The following is a 16,223-nucleotide window of genomic DNA, read 5'->3' on the forward strand; positions in this document are numbered from 1 at the left end:
GCCGATGGAGGTAATCGTCGAAAGCTCGAGATTTCATCCAGAACTGACGCGCCAAGAATACCGAGAATGTTTTATATATGGATTTGCCTTTCTTTAACTTTCTTGTAGGATAAGTCGTAGGATTAGTATTGCCATGCGTCTTCCTACATTTCTCGAAACCAAAACTAATCTTCCACAAGGTTGGCCTCTACCGGGTTTTCCATTCTTTTGTAAATAATTTGTGTCATTACTGTGCAACCGTGGTTTATTAAACTGATAGGCCGGCAATAATCACACCTATCAGCATTTACCTTCTATGGAAATGGAATTGTATCATCTGTCTCATATATCTTGACAGCAGGTGGAATGGTCTTGTCATGTTTGGCTCTCCCACGGACCTCAGTAATTCTTAGGGAATGTCGTCTACGCAGGCAACCTTGTTTCGACTTAGATCTTGCAGTGCTTTGTCAAATTCTTCCCTGGTGTAAAGACGGGGTATAATAATACGATACTAAAGTGCCTGTGTTGTTCAGAAGTACGATGGAACGTTCCTCCGGACATACATGCGGGCAAGCGACTTTCGTTTAAAATGTTTCCCCTATACGGGAATATACAGAATGAATGTACGAGTGCAAGTTGTAGACACATGGTTGACGATATGTGGAAGTTTGGATGGGGCTCTGAGTCGTGCTCGGATAACCTAATGGTAAGGTGACAGCTCGCAATAAGTGGGAAATCCGGGTTTGAGTCCCCATCGGGCAAAATGTTTGATTGTCATCATTCCATTATACAGCTGATGGTTGTCCATATTCGCAACTGCGAATACATTTCGTGGTTATAGTAACAGACTGATGTACTTAAGAAAGTCTGCTTTAACCTGGAACTGGATCCGTGGACATGGGTTCGCTGTCCACCAAATATGTACAGGAATTGTAGATGAGAAAAAATGAATATTAGGGTTTAAAGTCTCGTCGGCGACGTGGTCATTAGAGAGACAATCTCAGACTGGAGGAAGAAAATCAGCCGTAACCTCCACAGAGGACCAAACCGGTGTTTTCGTTAGGCGATTTGGGGAAAGGCTAGAAGGGGATCTGAACGCCGTTCTCCTCGAATACGAGTCCACAGAGTTACCCATTGCAGCATGTTTCACGTTGGAGTGTCGGTACACCGTTCTGACTCACAGACAGTACCTACAATAGTTTCTCGAGTTGTCGTGTATCATAAGCGTCTGGCAAAATACAGGAATGCTGTCTTCTCCAGTGGCGTCATGGGACAGCTTAAATTGTCTAATAACTTCTAACCCTTTACATAAACACTGAGCCACGCCTTGTGAATCGCTTCCCATAGCCTGCAGCTGTAGGCTATGTGGCCTGCCGTCTCGCTGGCCATAGGCTTAGTTGTCACACTTCCGTAATTCCATGTCTGCAGAATAATCTTGGAGGGCGATAACTGATTGTTTCAACACTGAGTTCAGATTATTAATCTGTCTAGAGCGAGTTCCAGGGAACTCATCTACCTCAATCATTCTATGTCTTTGTACTCCGTACTGAAGGATTACGAGAGCTAAATCTGCTAAAATGTTTATCCAGGAGTGTGCGAAATAATCACTACCGTTGTACCACAAAGGTGGATGTTGAATCCACTCCTTTTTTCATTATGTATAAATGACCTACCATTATATAGCCATGAAGCAGAACTAGTTGTCTTCGCTGAAGATTCAAATATAATAACAAAGCCTAATAAAGAAACTTAAACAAATGAAAATGTGAATGAACTTTTCTTGAAAACTGATGACTATTTCTCCACGAATGAACTGTCACTGATATTAAGATATAACACAGTACATGCGGCTCTGTACCGCACAAGGCCTGAACACACCATCACAAATAATGCTGAGGATAGATCACCAAATGAAACAGAATACTCTAAATTCTTAAATGAAAAAAATAAATAAACGGGATTGAGACTATTTTTTAAAATCAACAAATTCGAAGGTGTTTATATTGATAGAAATGTATAACAGAATCACGTGTCACTGATGTTATTGAACGCTTAAGCTCTGCAACTTTTACGCTGTGGATATCAGATTTTGGAGACGAAAATGTCAAAAACGTCACTTAATTTTCCTATTTTAATTCACTAATGAATGAATGAATGTCGTCATATATTGGGATAGCTCAGAATTGCGGAAAGAAGTATTCGTCGCAGCAGAAAATCCACACAGTTTTCTTCCAAGCCTGGTTCCCTAAATTTACCCAACAGGATTTCACGAGAACAGCGTCGCGTTTCTTTAATAGATTTCCAATTTAATTTCTCCGATCATCTCTGTTACACATTCGTATGAGCTATAACGACCTGTTGCGATCTCTAAATTGGTTCGGTTTCTGTAACCATTCTCACCTGACAAGGATCCAAACGATGGTGAGAAATCTAGAATTGGTCACAGTAGCGTCTTGCATGCGCTTTCCTATACAGACGAATCATATTTCCCCAGAACCTTTCTGACAAATCTGAGTCTTCCATTCACTTTCCACGCAACTGACTTTACATGTTAATCCTATTTAATATCACTTCTTAGTATATTACCCACAAATATTAATACTGTGTGACGTGCTCTAGATTTTTTACCACTAATCTTGTAATCGGGTACTATCATGTTCTTTCCTTTTGTTATGGGTTTTATCTCGCGTTTACCCACATTTAAAGAGAGATATCATCCGTTACAGCAAGTGAGAATATTGTCTAAGTCTTTCTGCATTTTCTTAGGATGATCCAACGACGATGATTTCCTGTAGGCAACAGCATCATCAGCGAGCAATCGCTACGTTTCTGCGTAGAATGTGCTCTGGTAGCAAACACAGACAAACTTTACCGATACTGATCTGTAATCCTGTGCATTCGTCTTTTTCTCTTTTTGTTATCAGTAATGAGCTGTGTACTTTTCCAGTAACTCGAAACTGTTCACTGTGGGAGAGTGTGTCGGCAGATATGAGCTAGGAATGGGATGAACTCTGCAGCGTATTCAGTATAAAATCTAATAGGAATTCTGCCTAACTCCACTACCTGTCATCATCTTATACAAGACTACTATTGCTTCTCCCCTGGATGCCACTTACGCATATTTCACTCCAAAGTCATGTCACGGGTTACCCACCTTCACAAATGGCTCTTGCACCTACTTCGCTCTAACCCTTTCTCCAAATTTATCCTGAGACACTTTGCCCTCCATCTTTTCCTTAGCCCATAATTGATATTTCATCGACCAATTAATAGTGGGAAAAGGCCACCGCACTTTTCATTATTTGTCGCAGGTGGTGAAGGCTGGTTTCTTGCAGTCACCCATCTACAAAGAGAAACAAACTTTCTTCTTCTCTGCCGTGGTAGTCTAATTTTCACATACGATGGCCACCTAAGAGTTTCCACAGCCGTGAGAGAATTTAGTCACAAGTGGCCTACCGACTGACCACCAATGGAAAAGCCCGAGGACCAGTCTTAGTTTGGTGCTTACAACGCTTGTTAACTCCCATCGGGCTCAGGGAAGATGACCTTTCCGGTATTTGTTTGTAGAGGCGTGTCGTCTTAAATACACCCCTGGGCTCACATTGCTGACAGTCGTGGCCAGGTGAAGGTTTAAAATTCTTTGGAATGTTGACTGAATCGTGGACAGATATTTCTTTTGCTTTCAAATTGTATATTATCTACCTGGATCACCGTCCTGTTTACAGCGCTTGAAATGAATGGAGTGTTGAAAATGGTCTCCAAGCAGCCATTGATCACCGTCAGCTGAACAGTGCAAGAAGATTGGTGGACTGCATTCATGTCACGAGTAATCGACATGCACATGAACGTTAGGTACTACAACTAGCCAGCAAAGTGTGTAACTGAAAAATAGTATCCAGTAGTCTCTCTCAACTATACTTTCCTCGAATCTGTTTTACCATGAGTCACTTACTAACTCGCTAGTCTTCAGTTTTTTGTGGTACAATGTCCTACTTGACGAATCCATGCGAGGAACAAAATGTTGAGCCATAATATTATGAGCACCGCCCACCGTGAGACTGAACGGCGTCTGGTGACGTTGGAGCACGTAACGCGGTAAAGGAAGTATATAAGCAGAGCGGAGATGAGTTAGCAATCATACTAGCAACGATTTGGGCCAAAAATGGAGAGATCCACTGCAAACGACTTCGTGCTAAACGCATTCTCTGAAAATTATTTCGAGCAGTTAGTTCCTGAGCCCTCCCCCCATTAACCATGGACCTTGCCGTAGGTGGGGAGGCTTGCGTGCCTCAGAGATACAGATAGCCGTACCGTATGTGCAACCACAACGGAGGGGTATCTGTTGAGAGGCCAGACAAACGTGTGCTTCCTGAAGAGGGGCAGCAGCCTTTTCAGTAGTTGCAAGGGCAACAGTCTGGATGATTGACTGATCTGGCCTTGTAACAATAACCAAAACGCCCTTGCTGTGCTGGTACTGCGAACGGCTGAAAGCAAGGGGAAACTACGGTCGTAATTTTTCCCGAGGGCATGCAGCTTTACTGTATGGATAAATGATGATGGCGTCCTCTTGGGTAAAATATTCCGGAGGTAAAATAGTCCCCCATTCGGGTCTCCGGGCGGGGACTACTCAAGAGGAGGTCGTTATCAGGAGAAAGAAAACTGACGTTCTACGGATCGGAGCGTGGAATGTCAGATCACTTAATCGGGCAGGTAGGTTAGAAAATTTAAAAAGGGAAATGGATAGGTTAAAGTTAGATATAGTGGGAATTAGTGAAGTTCGGTGGCAGGAGGAACAAGACTTCTGGTCAGGTGACTACAGGGTTATAAACACAAAATCAAGTAGGGGAAATGGAGGAGCAGGTTTAATAATGAATAGGAAAACAGGAATGCGAGTAAGCTACTACAAACAGCATAGTGAACGCATTATTGTGGCCAAGATAGATACGAAGAACACACCTACTACAGTAGTACAAGTTTATATGCCAACTAGCTCTGCAGATGACGAAGAAATTGATGAAATGTATGATGAAATAAAAGAAATTATTCAGATAGTGAAGGGTGACGAAAATTTAATAGTCATGGGTGACTGGAATTCGGTAGTAGGAAAAGGGAGAGAAGGAAACGTAGTAGGTGAATAATGATTGGGGCTAAGAAATGAAAGAGGAAGCCGCCTGTTAGAATTTTGCACAGAGCATAACTTAATCATAGCTAACACTTGGTTTAAGAATCATGAAAGAAGGTTGTATACGTGGAAGAATCCTGGTGATACTAAAAGGTATCAGATAGATTATATAATGGTAAGACAGAGATTTAAGAACCAGGTTTTAAATTGTAAGACATTTCCAGGGGCAGATGTGGACTCTGACCACAATCTATTGGTTATGACCTGTAGATTAAAACTGAAGAAACTGCAAAAAGGTGGGAACTTAAGGAGATGGGACCTGGATAAACTGAAAGAACCAGAGGTTGTAGAGAGTTTCAGGGAGAGCATAAGGGAACAATTGACAGGAATGGGGGAAAGAAATACAGTAGAAGAAGAATGGGCGGCTTTGAGGGATGAAGTAGTGAAGGCAGCAGAGGATCAAGTAGGTAAAAAGACGAGGGCTAGTAGAAATCCTTGGGTAACAGAAGAAATATTGAATTTAATTGATGAAAGGAGAAAATATAAAAATGCAGTAAATGAAGCCGGCAAAAAGGAATACAAACGTCTCAAAAATGAGATCGACAGGAAGTGCAAAATGGCTAAGCAGGGATGGCTAGAGGACAAATGTAAAGATGTAGAGGCTTATCTCACTAGGGGTAAGATAGATACTGCCTACAGGAAAATTAAAGAGACCTTTGGAGATAAGAGACACACTTGTTTGAACTTCAAGAGCTCAGATGGAGACCCAGTTCTAAGCAAAGAAGGGAAAGCAGAAAGGTGGAAGGAGTATATAGAGGGTCTATACAACGGCGATGTACTTGAGGACAATATTATGGAAATGGAAGAGGATGTAGATGAAGATGAAATGGGAGATACGATACTGCGTGAAGAGTTTGACAGAGCACTGAAAGACCTGAGTCGAAACAAGGCCCCCGGAGTAGACAACATTCCATTGGAACTACTGACGGCCATGGGATAGCCACTCCTGACAAAACTCTACCATTTGGTGAGCAAGATGTATGAGACAGGCAAAATACCCTCAGACTTCAAGAAGAATATAATAATCCCAATCCCAAAGAAAACAGGTGTTGACAGATGTGAAAATTACCGAACAATCAGTTTAATAAGCCACAGCTGCAAAATACTAACACGAATACTTTACAGACGAATGGAAAAACTGGTAGAAGTGGACCTCGGGGAAGATTAGTTTGGATTCCGTAGAAATACTGGAACACGTGAGGCAATACTGACCTGACGAATTCTTTTAGAAGAAAGATTAAGGAAAGGCAAACCTACGTTTCTAGCATTTGTAGACTTACAGAAAGCTTTGGACAATGTTGACTGGAATACTCTCTTTCAAATTCTAAAGGTGGCAGGGGTAAAATACAGGGAGCGAAAGGCGATTTACAATTTGTACAGAAACCAGATGCCAGTTATAAGAGTCGAGGGACATGAAAGGGAAGCAGTTGTTGGGAAGGGAGTAAGACCGGGTTGTTGCCTCTCCCCGATGTTATTCAATCTGTATATTGAGCAAGCAGTAAAGGAAACAAAAGAAAAATTTGCAGTAGGTATTAAAATCCATGGAGAAGAAATAAAAACTTTAAGGTTCGCCGATGACATTGTAATTCTGTCAGAGACAGCAAAGGAATTGGAAGAGCAGCTGAAAGGAATGGACAGTGTCTTGAAAGGAGGATATAAGATGAACATCAACAAAAGCAAAACGATGATAATGGAATGTAGTCGAATTAAGTCAGGTGATGCTGAGGGAATTAGATTAGGAAATGAGACACTTAAAGTAGTAAAGGAGTTTTGCTATTTGGGGAGCAAAATAACTGATGATGGTCGAAGTAGAGAGGATATAAAATGTAGACTGGCAATGGCAAGGAAATCGTTTCTGAAGAAGAGAAATTTGTTAACGTCGAGTATACATTTAAGTGTCAGGAAGTCGTTTCTGAAAGTATTTGTATGGAGTGTAGCCATGTATGGAAGTGAAACATGGACGATAAATAGTTTGGACAAGAAGAGAGTAGAAGCTTTCGAAATGTGGTGCTACAGAAGAATGCTGAAGATTAGATGGGTAGATCACGTAGCTAATGAGGAGGTATTGAATAGGATTGGGGAGAAGAGAAGTTTGTGGCACAACTTGACTAGAAGAAGGGATCGTTTGGTAGGACATGTTTTGAGGCATCAAGGGATCACAAATTTAGCACTGGAGGGCAGCGTGGAGGGTAAAAATCGTAGAGGGAGACCAAGAGATGAATACACTAAGCAGATTCAGAAGGATGTAGGTTGCAGTAGGTACTGGGAGATGAAGAAGCTTGCACAGGATAGAGTAGCATGGATCCTGCATCAAAGCAGTCTCAGGACTGAAGACCACAACAACAACAACAACAGTTCCTGAGCTCACGCCGGCTGTGAAGACACACTTGACTTCTTAGCAACAAATAGTTCTGAGGTAATAACGATCATCAAAACGGATACAGGGATTAGTCAACACAGGGCTGTCGTAGTGAGACTGAATATTGCAACCCCCAAGTAAGATATGGCTCGAATTCAAAGAAATAGTATCGACAGCAATTAGGAGATTCATACCAACTAAATTTATAAACAACGGAGTTGATCCCCCAGGGTAAACAAAACGGGTCAGAACACTGTTGCAGAAACAACGAAAAAAGCATGCCAAATTTAAACGAACACAAAACCTCCAAGATTGGAGATCTTGCTTATAATGATTTTCACAACGAAACTTATCTCGAAACCTGCCAGAAAATCCAAAGAGATTCTGGTCGTATGTAAAGTATGCTAGCAGCAAGGCACAGTGAATACATTCTCTGCGCGATAGCAATGGAAATACTATCGATGACAGTGCTGCAAAAGCAGAGTTACTAAACACAGCCTTTGGAAATTCCTTCACCAAAGAAAACGAAGTAAATATTCCAGAATTCGAATCAAGAACAGCTGCCAACATGAGTAACTTAGAAGTAGACATCCTCAGAGTACTGAAGCAACTTAAATCACTTAATAAAAGCAAGTCATCCGGTACAGAATGTATACCAGTCACGTTCCTTTCACAGTATGCTGATGCAATAGCTTCTAACTTAACAATCAGATATAACCGCTCGCTCGACGAAAGATCCGTACCCAAAGACTGGAAAGTTGCACATGTCACACCAATATTCATGAAAGGTAGTAGGAGAAATCCACTAAATTACAGGCCAATATCAATACCGTCGATATGCAGCTGGATTTTGGAACATATATGGTGTTCGAACATTATGAATTACCTCGAAGAGAACGGTCTATTGACACACAGTCAACACGAATTTGGAAAATATCGCTCTTGTGTGTAATGGTTCTTTATTTACGTGACCATTAGGCACTCCATGAACCATGAACCATGGACCTTGCCGTTGGTGGGGAGGCTCGCGTGCCTCAGCGATACAGATGGCCGTACCGTAGGTGCAACCACAACGGAGGGGTATCTGTTGAGAGGCCAGGCAAACATGTGGTTCCTGAAGAGGGGCAGCAGCCTTTTCAGTAGTTGCAAGGGCAACAGTCTGGATGATTGACTGATCTGGCCTTGTAACATTAACCAAAACGGCCTTGCTGTGCTGGTACTGCGAACGGCTGAAAGCAAGGGGAAACTACAGCCGTAATTTTTCCCGAGGACATGCAGCTTTACTGTATGATTAAATGATGATGGCGTCCTCTTGGGTAAAATATTCCAGAGGTAAAATAGTCCCCCATTCGGATCTCCGGGCGGGGACTACTCAAGAGGACGTCGTTATCAGGAGAAAGAAAACTGGCGTTCTACGGATCGGAGCGTGGAATGTCAGATCCCTTAATCGGGCAGGTAGGTTAGAAAATTTAAAAAGGGAAATGGATAGGTTAAAGTTAGATATAGTGGGAATTAGTGAAGTTCGGTGGCAGGAGGAACTAGACTTTTGGTCAGGTGATTACAGGGTTATAAATACAAAATCAAATAGGGGTAATGCAGGAGTAGGTTTAATAATGAATAAAAAAATAGGAGTGCGGGTTAGCTACTACAAACTGCATAGTGAACGCATTATTGTGGCCAAGATAGACACAAAGCCCATGCCTACTACAGTAGTACAAGTTTATATGCCAACTAGCTCTGCAGATGATGAAGAAATTGATGAAATGTATGACGAGATAAAAGAAATTATTCAGGTAGTGAAGGGAGACGAAAATTTAATAGTCATGGGTGACTGGAATTCGTCAGTAGGAAAAGGGAGAGAAAGAAAAATAGTAGGTGAATATGGATTGGGGGGAAGAAATGAAAGAGGAAGCCGCCTTGTAGAATTTTGCACAGAGCATAACTTAATCATAGCTAACACTTGGTTCAAGAATCATGAAAGAAGGTTGTATACCTGGAAGAATCCTGGAGATACTAAAAGGTATCAGATAGATTATATAATGGTAAGACAGAGATTTAGGAACCAGGTTTTAAATTGTAAGACATTTCCAGGGGCAGATGTGGATTCTGACCACAATCTATTGGTTATGAACTGCAGATTGAAACTGAAGAAACCGCAAAAAGGTGGGAATTTAAGGAGATGGGACCTGGATAAACTGAAAGAACCAGAGGTTGTAGAGAGTTTCAGGGAGAGCATAAGGGAACAATTGACAGGGATGGGGGAAAGAAATACAGTAGAAGAAGAATGGGTAGCTGTGAGGGATGAAGTAGTGAAGGCAGCAGAGGATCAAGTAGGTAAAAAGACGAGGGCTAATAGAAATCCTTGGGTAACAGAAGAAATATTGAATTTAATTGATGAAAGGAGAAAATATAAAAATGCAGTAAATGAAGCAGGCAAAAAGGAATACAAACGTCTCAAAAATGAGATCGACAGGAAGTGCAAAATGGCTAAGCAGGGATGGCTAGAGGACAAATGTAAGGATGTAGAGGCTTGTCTCACTAGGAGTAAGATAGATACTGCCTACAGGAAAATTAAAGAGACCTTTGGAGAGAAGAGAACCACTTGTATGAATATCAAGAGCTCAGATGGCAACCCAGTTCTAAGCAAAGAAGGGAAAGCAGAAAGGTGGAAGGAGTATATAGAGGGTTAATACAAGGGCGATGTACTTGAGGACAATATTATGGAAATGGAAGAGGATGTAGATGAAGATGAAATGGGAGATAAGATACTGCGTGAAGAATTTGACAGAGCACTGAATGACCTGAGTCGAAACAAGGCCCCGGGAGTAGACAACATTCCATTAGAACCACTGATGGCCTTGGGAGAGCCAGTCGTGACAAAACTCTACCATCTGGTGAGCAAGATGTATGAGACAGGCGAAATACCCTCAGACTTCAAGAAGAATATAATAATTCCAATCCCAAAGAAAGCAGGTGTTGACAGATGTGAAAATTACCGAACAATCAGTTTAATAAGTCACAGCTGCAAAATACTAACACAAATTCTTTACAGGCGAATGGAAAAACTGGTAGAAGTGGACCTCGGGGAAGATCAGTTTGGATTCCGTAGAAATGTTGGAACACATGAGGCAATACTAACCTTACGAATTATCTTAGCTTTTGTAGACTTAGAGAAAGTCTTTGACAACGTTAACTGGAATACTTTCTTTCACATTCTGAAGGTGGTAGGGGTCAAATACAGGGAGCTAAGGCTATATACAATTTGTACAGAAACCAGATGGCAGTTATAAGAGTCGAGGGGCATGAAAGGGAAGCAGTGGTTGGGAAAGGAGTGAGACAGGGTTGTAGCCTCTCCCCGATGTTATTCAATCTGTATATTGAGCAAGCAGTAAAAGAAACAAAAGAAAAATTCGGAGTAGGTATTAAAATTCATGGAGAAGAAATAAAAACTTTAAGGTTCGCCGATGACATTGTAATTCTGTCAGAGACAGCAAAGGACTTGGAAGAGCAGTTGAACGGAATGGACAGTGTCTTGAAAGGAGGTTATAAGATGAACATCAACAAAAGCAAAACGAGGATAATGGAATGTAGTCAAATTAAATCGGGTGATGCTGAGGGGATCAGATTAGGAAATGAGACACTTAAAGTAGTAAAGGAGTTTTGCTATTTAGGGAGTAAAATAACTGATGATGGTCGAAGTAGAGAGGATATAAAATGTAGACTGGCAATGGCAAGGAAATCGTTTCTGAAGAAGAGAAATTGGTTAACATCGAGTATAGATTTAAGTGTCAGGAAGTCGTTTCTGAAAGTATTTGTAGGGAGTGTAGCCCATGTATGGAAGTGAAACATGGACGATAACGAGTTTGGACAAGAAGAGAATAGAAGCTTTCGAAATGTGGTGCTACAGAAGAATGCTGAAGATAAGGTGGGTAGATCACGTAGCTAATGAGGAGGTATTGAATAGGATTGGGGAGAAGAGAAGTTTGTGGCACAACTTGACTAGAAGAAGGGATCGGTTGGTAGGACATGTTTTGAGGCATCAAGGGATCACAAATTTAGCACTGGAGGGCAGCGTGGAGGGTAAAAATCGTAGAGGGAGACCAAGAGATGAATACACTAAGCAGATTCAGAAGGATGTAGGTTGCAGTAGGTACTGGGAGATGAAGAAGCTTGCACAGGATAGAGTAGCATGGATCCTGCATCAAACCAGTCTCAGGACTGAAGATTACAACAACAACAACATACGGCACTCCAACCCCAGTTCTCGACACCAGTAATATCGTACTACTTTTCTGCGAAGTAACAGACATATTTTTGTGACAATATTCACATTTGGTTTTATTAATCTATAGGTACTCCGATGTATTGATTATTTCAGTGATACTGTGAGACTGTCATAATCTTTGACTTACTTGTAACCGTTTTGGCGCGAATGCGCACAGAGCAGTCTTTGTTTCACTTTGCCGAAGTTAAGTTGTTATTTCGCTTTGTAAAAAGAACAGTCAAGTCTTGTGTTTGGTTAAAGTGGAAATTAAATATATGGAGATTGAAACAAAACTGTTTTCTTGATGATGTGACAATTAAGAACAAGTATATGTGAATTTACAAGAAGTTTAATAAAAATGTGGATCCTGAACACCAAGTCAAAAATTATTTCTACCATACCATTGTTCTGATCTGGGATTGTTTGATCACTAAGAATTTCGTGAAAAATGCATTTGTTAGGTCTTCACATATTGCTAAAATACAGATCTGGACTTTCTAGCAGTCAAAGTGGAATCACCCTAGAATCAACAAGATGAGCCATAACAACTTCGACGAAATCTACGTGGGAATCCATTCAAGTTAAGTGCCAAAATTAATGACTTTTTACAGTGACTTCATTATTTCCATTCTGACGATACCATCCACAGTCAATAACTTTGTTGTTGCCCGATAAAGCGAACATATGCTGCGTGAGTAACATTATTAATCTGATTTCTAACCTACTTTGCGAGTGGTGGTATTGTTAGATGTGGAACGCAACTAACTCTTTACACACATGAAGTGTTGGGTGCTATTGACAAGGGATTTCAAATTGATTTCGTATTTCTAGATTTCCAAAAGGCTTTTGACACTGTACCACACAAGCGGTTTGTAGTGAAAGTGCGTGCTTGTGGAACATCGTCTCAGTTATATGACTGGATTCGTGATTTCCTATCAGAGAGGTCACAGTTCGTAGTAACTGACGAAAAGTCATCGAGTAAATCAGAAGTGATTTCGGGCGTTCCCCAAGGCTATCTTTGTAAACGATTTAGGAGACAATCTGAGCAGTCGTCTTAGGTTGTTATCGTCTAGTAAACTAATTAGAAGATCAAAACAATTTGCAAAACGATTTAGAAAAGATATCTGAATGGTGCGAAAATTGCCAATTGACCCTAAGTAATGAAAAGTGTGAGGTCATCCATATGAGTGCTAAAAGGAATCCGTTAACTTCGATTACACGATAAACTAGTGTAATCTAAAGGCCGTAAATTCAACTAAATACCGTGGAATTACAATTGGGAACAATTTAGCGAGCGAGGTGGCGCAGTGGTTAGACACTGGACTCGCATTCGGTAGGACGACGGTTCAATCCCGCGTCCGGCCATCCTGCTTTAGGTTTTCCGTGATTTCCCTAAATCGCTCCAGGCTAATGCCGGGATGGTTCCTCTGAAGGGGCACGGCCGACTTCCTTCCCCATCCTTCCCTAATCCGATGAGACCGATGACCACGCTGTCTGGTCTCCTTCCCCAAACAACCAACCAACTAACAATTTAAATTGGAAAGAAGACAGAAAATGTTGTGTTATTGGCAGAACACTTAGAAAATATAACAGATCTACTAAAGAGACTGCTTTCACCATACTTTTCTGTCCTCTTTTGGAAGGCTCGGCTCTGAGCACTATGGGACTTAACATCTATGGTCATCAGTCCCCTAGAACTTAGAACTACTTAAACCTAACTAACCTAAGGACATCACACAACACCCAGCCATCACGAGGCAGAGAAAATCCCTGACCCCGCCGGGAATCGAACCCGGGAACCCGGGCGTGGGAAGCGAGAACGCTACCGCACGACCACGAGATGCGGGCATCCTCTTTTGGAGTACTGCTGCGCGATCTGGGATTCTTACCAGATAGGATTAACGGAGTACGTCGAGAAATTTCAAAGAAGAGCAGCATATTTTGTATTATCGCGATAATTTTGTATTCTCGAGGAGTGTCACGGACGTGATACAGGATTTGGGTGGACACCATTGAAACATAGGCGCTTTTCGTAGCGGCGGAATCTTGTCACGAAATTCCAATCACCAACTTTCTCCTCTGGATGCACAAATACAGAGTGTCCACAATGAGACTCCAACATTTGAACTCATAAAATCTGAGAGGAAACACAATTTATTGACAAACAAATACAGGGAAATCATACAATAGCTCATCAAGTTTTCATACACAGGTGGACGGTTCAGTACACTTGAACATGGGCACCACGGGTAGAGCGAAGAATGTCAAGTCTATAATCGATTTCGTGCCATGTGTTGTGGAGCATCTGTTCTCTGACAGAGTTGATGACAATTCTTATGCGCTGTTTCAAGTCTTTCAGGTCCTTTACTGGTGTAGCGTATACTCGGTCTTTCACATAACCCAACAAGAAAAAATGGGGGGGGGGGGGGGAGGTTATGTCGGGCGAACGTGGCGGCCAAGGAATTGGACCTACACGGCCAATCCATCGTTGCAGGAATGTGTCATTTAAAAATTTTCGGACATCAAGGCTCCAATGGGGCGATGCACCGTCCTGTTGAAACATCACATTTGGCTGCAGGGCTGTTATCTGTGGCACTGCATATGGTTCCAACATGTCCAGGTAGATGGCTCCATCCACAGTCGGCTCCTGAAAGAGAAACGGCCCAACAATGTGATTTATCATCAAACCACACCACACATTAACTTTCAGACTGTCGCGCATGTTCCCTAGGTGCATGTGGATTTTCGGATCCCCAGATGCGCACATTGTGACCATTGACAGCCCCTGACACGTGAAAGGTTGCCTCGTCAGTAAACATCACGCGTGATAAAAATGTCTCGTCCGCGGCAATGCGATCTAACATGACACATGCAAATTCTTCTCGCTTTGGTCGATCATCAAGCTTGATTTCTTGCACAACCTGCACTTTATATGCGTACAAACGTAATCGCTGATGAAGCACTTTGTGCACTGTTGAACGTTTCATACGAAGTTCTGGTGCTGCCTGTCGCACTGACTTCTGTGGACTTTGTTCGAATGACCGTCGCACTTCTTCCACATGATGTTCGCTGATCCCAGGCCTACCACCACCATGCCCTTTCGCAACACTCCCAGTAGCCAAAAACTGATCACACTAATTTTTTATAGTCTTGATCGGTGGGGGCGCTTTGTTGTAAACTCGACGAAAGTTGCTTTGCACTTGGGTCGCCGATTTTGTCTCTCCATACCACCAGACCACTTGTGCAGGCTCCTTCATATCCTCCATTTTGCTAAAACAATTGATTGCAGCTCCACTACAGCCACTTGGCGTATCAAATTTGCACACCACAAACTTTTTGAGTTGCTCTGTCTGCCCCTTCAGGATTCACAGGTCCACCATCTGAAATGAGAAAGATATAGGATATTGAAATGTTGGAGTCTCATTGTGGACACTCTGTATTTTGTTGACGCCGCCGACCTACGCTTGTCCGTCCTCTTTTGGAGTACTGCTGCGTGGTCTGGGTTCCTTACCAGATAGGATTAACGGAGTACGTCGAGAAAGTTCAAAGAAGAGCAGCATATTTTGTATTATAACGGTAGTTTTGTATTATCAAATGAGTGTGAAATCTTATGGGACTTAACTGCTAAGGTCATCAGTCCCTAAGCGTACACACTACTTAACCTAAATTATCCTAAGGACAAACACACACACACCCATGCCCGAGGGAGGACTCGAACCTCCGCCGGGATTTGTATTATCGAGGAGTGTCACGGACATGATACAGGATTTGGGTGGACACCATTGGAACAATGGCGCTTTTCAGAGCGGCGGAATCTTCTCACGAAATTCCAGTCATCAACTTTCTCCTCCGAATGCGCAAATATTTTGTTGACGCCGACCTACATAGGGAGAAACGATCAACATATTAAAATAAGGAAAATCAGAGCTCGCACGGGAAGATACAGGTGTTCGTTTTTTCTGCGCGCTGTTCGAGAGTGGAATAATTAAGAATTATTGTGCAGGTGATTCGATGAACCCTCTGCCAGGCACTTAAGTGTGATTTGCAGAGTATCCATGTAGATATAGATGTCAAACGGCAGATTTACTATAGTGCAGCGTGTGTTGTGTATGTAGTTCGAAGTGCTTATCTGATGGAATAGACATTACCGGCCAGGTTAGCCGAGAGCGCTAATGCGTTGATTCCTGGACTCGGGCAGGCGCGCCGGCCCCGGATCGAATCCGCCCGGCGGCTTAACGACGGAGACCGCCACACACCGTTGGGTGGCTTGCGGAGTATAAATGTAGATGTAGATGTAGACCGGTGTGCTGGCCAGCCTGAATATGGTTTTTAGGCGGTTTTCACAATCCCCCTAGGTGAATACCGGGCTGGTCCCACGTCCCGCCTCAGTAACATGGCTCGCAGACATCTGAACACATTCGCACTATTCCATGGATTAC

The sequence above is a fragment of the Schistocerca piceifrons genome, chromosome X (assembly GCF_021461385.2).
Source record: "Schistocerca piceifrons isolate TAMUIC-IGC-003096 chromosome X, iqSchPice1.1, whole genome shotgun sequence".
In the NCBI taxonomy this organism is placed as follows: Eukaryota; Metazoa; Arthropoda; class Insecta; order Orthoptera; family Acrididae; genus Schistocerca; species Schistocerca piceifrons.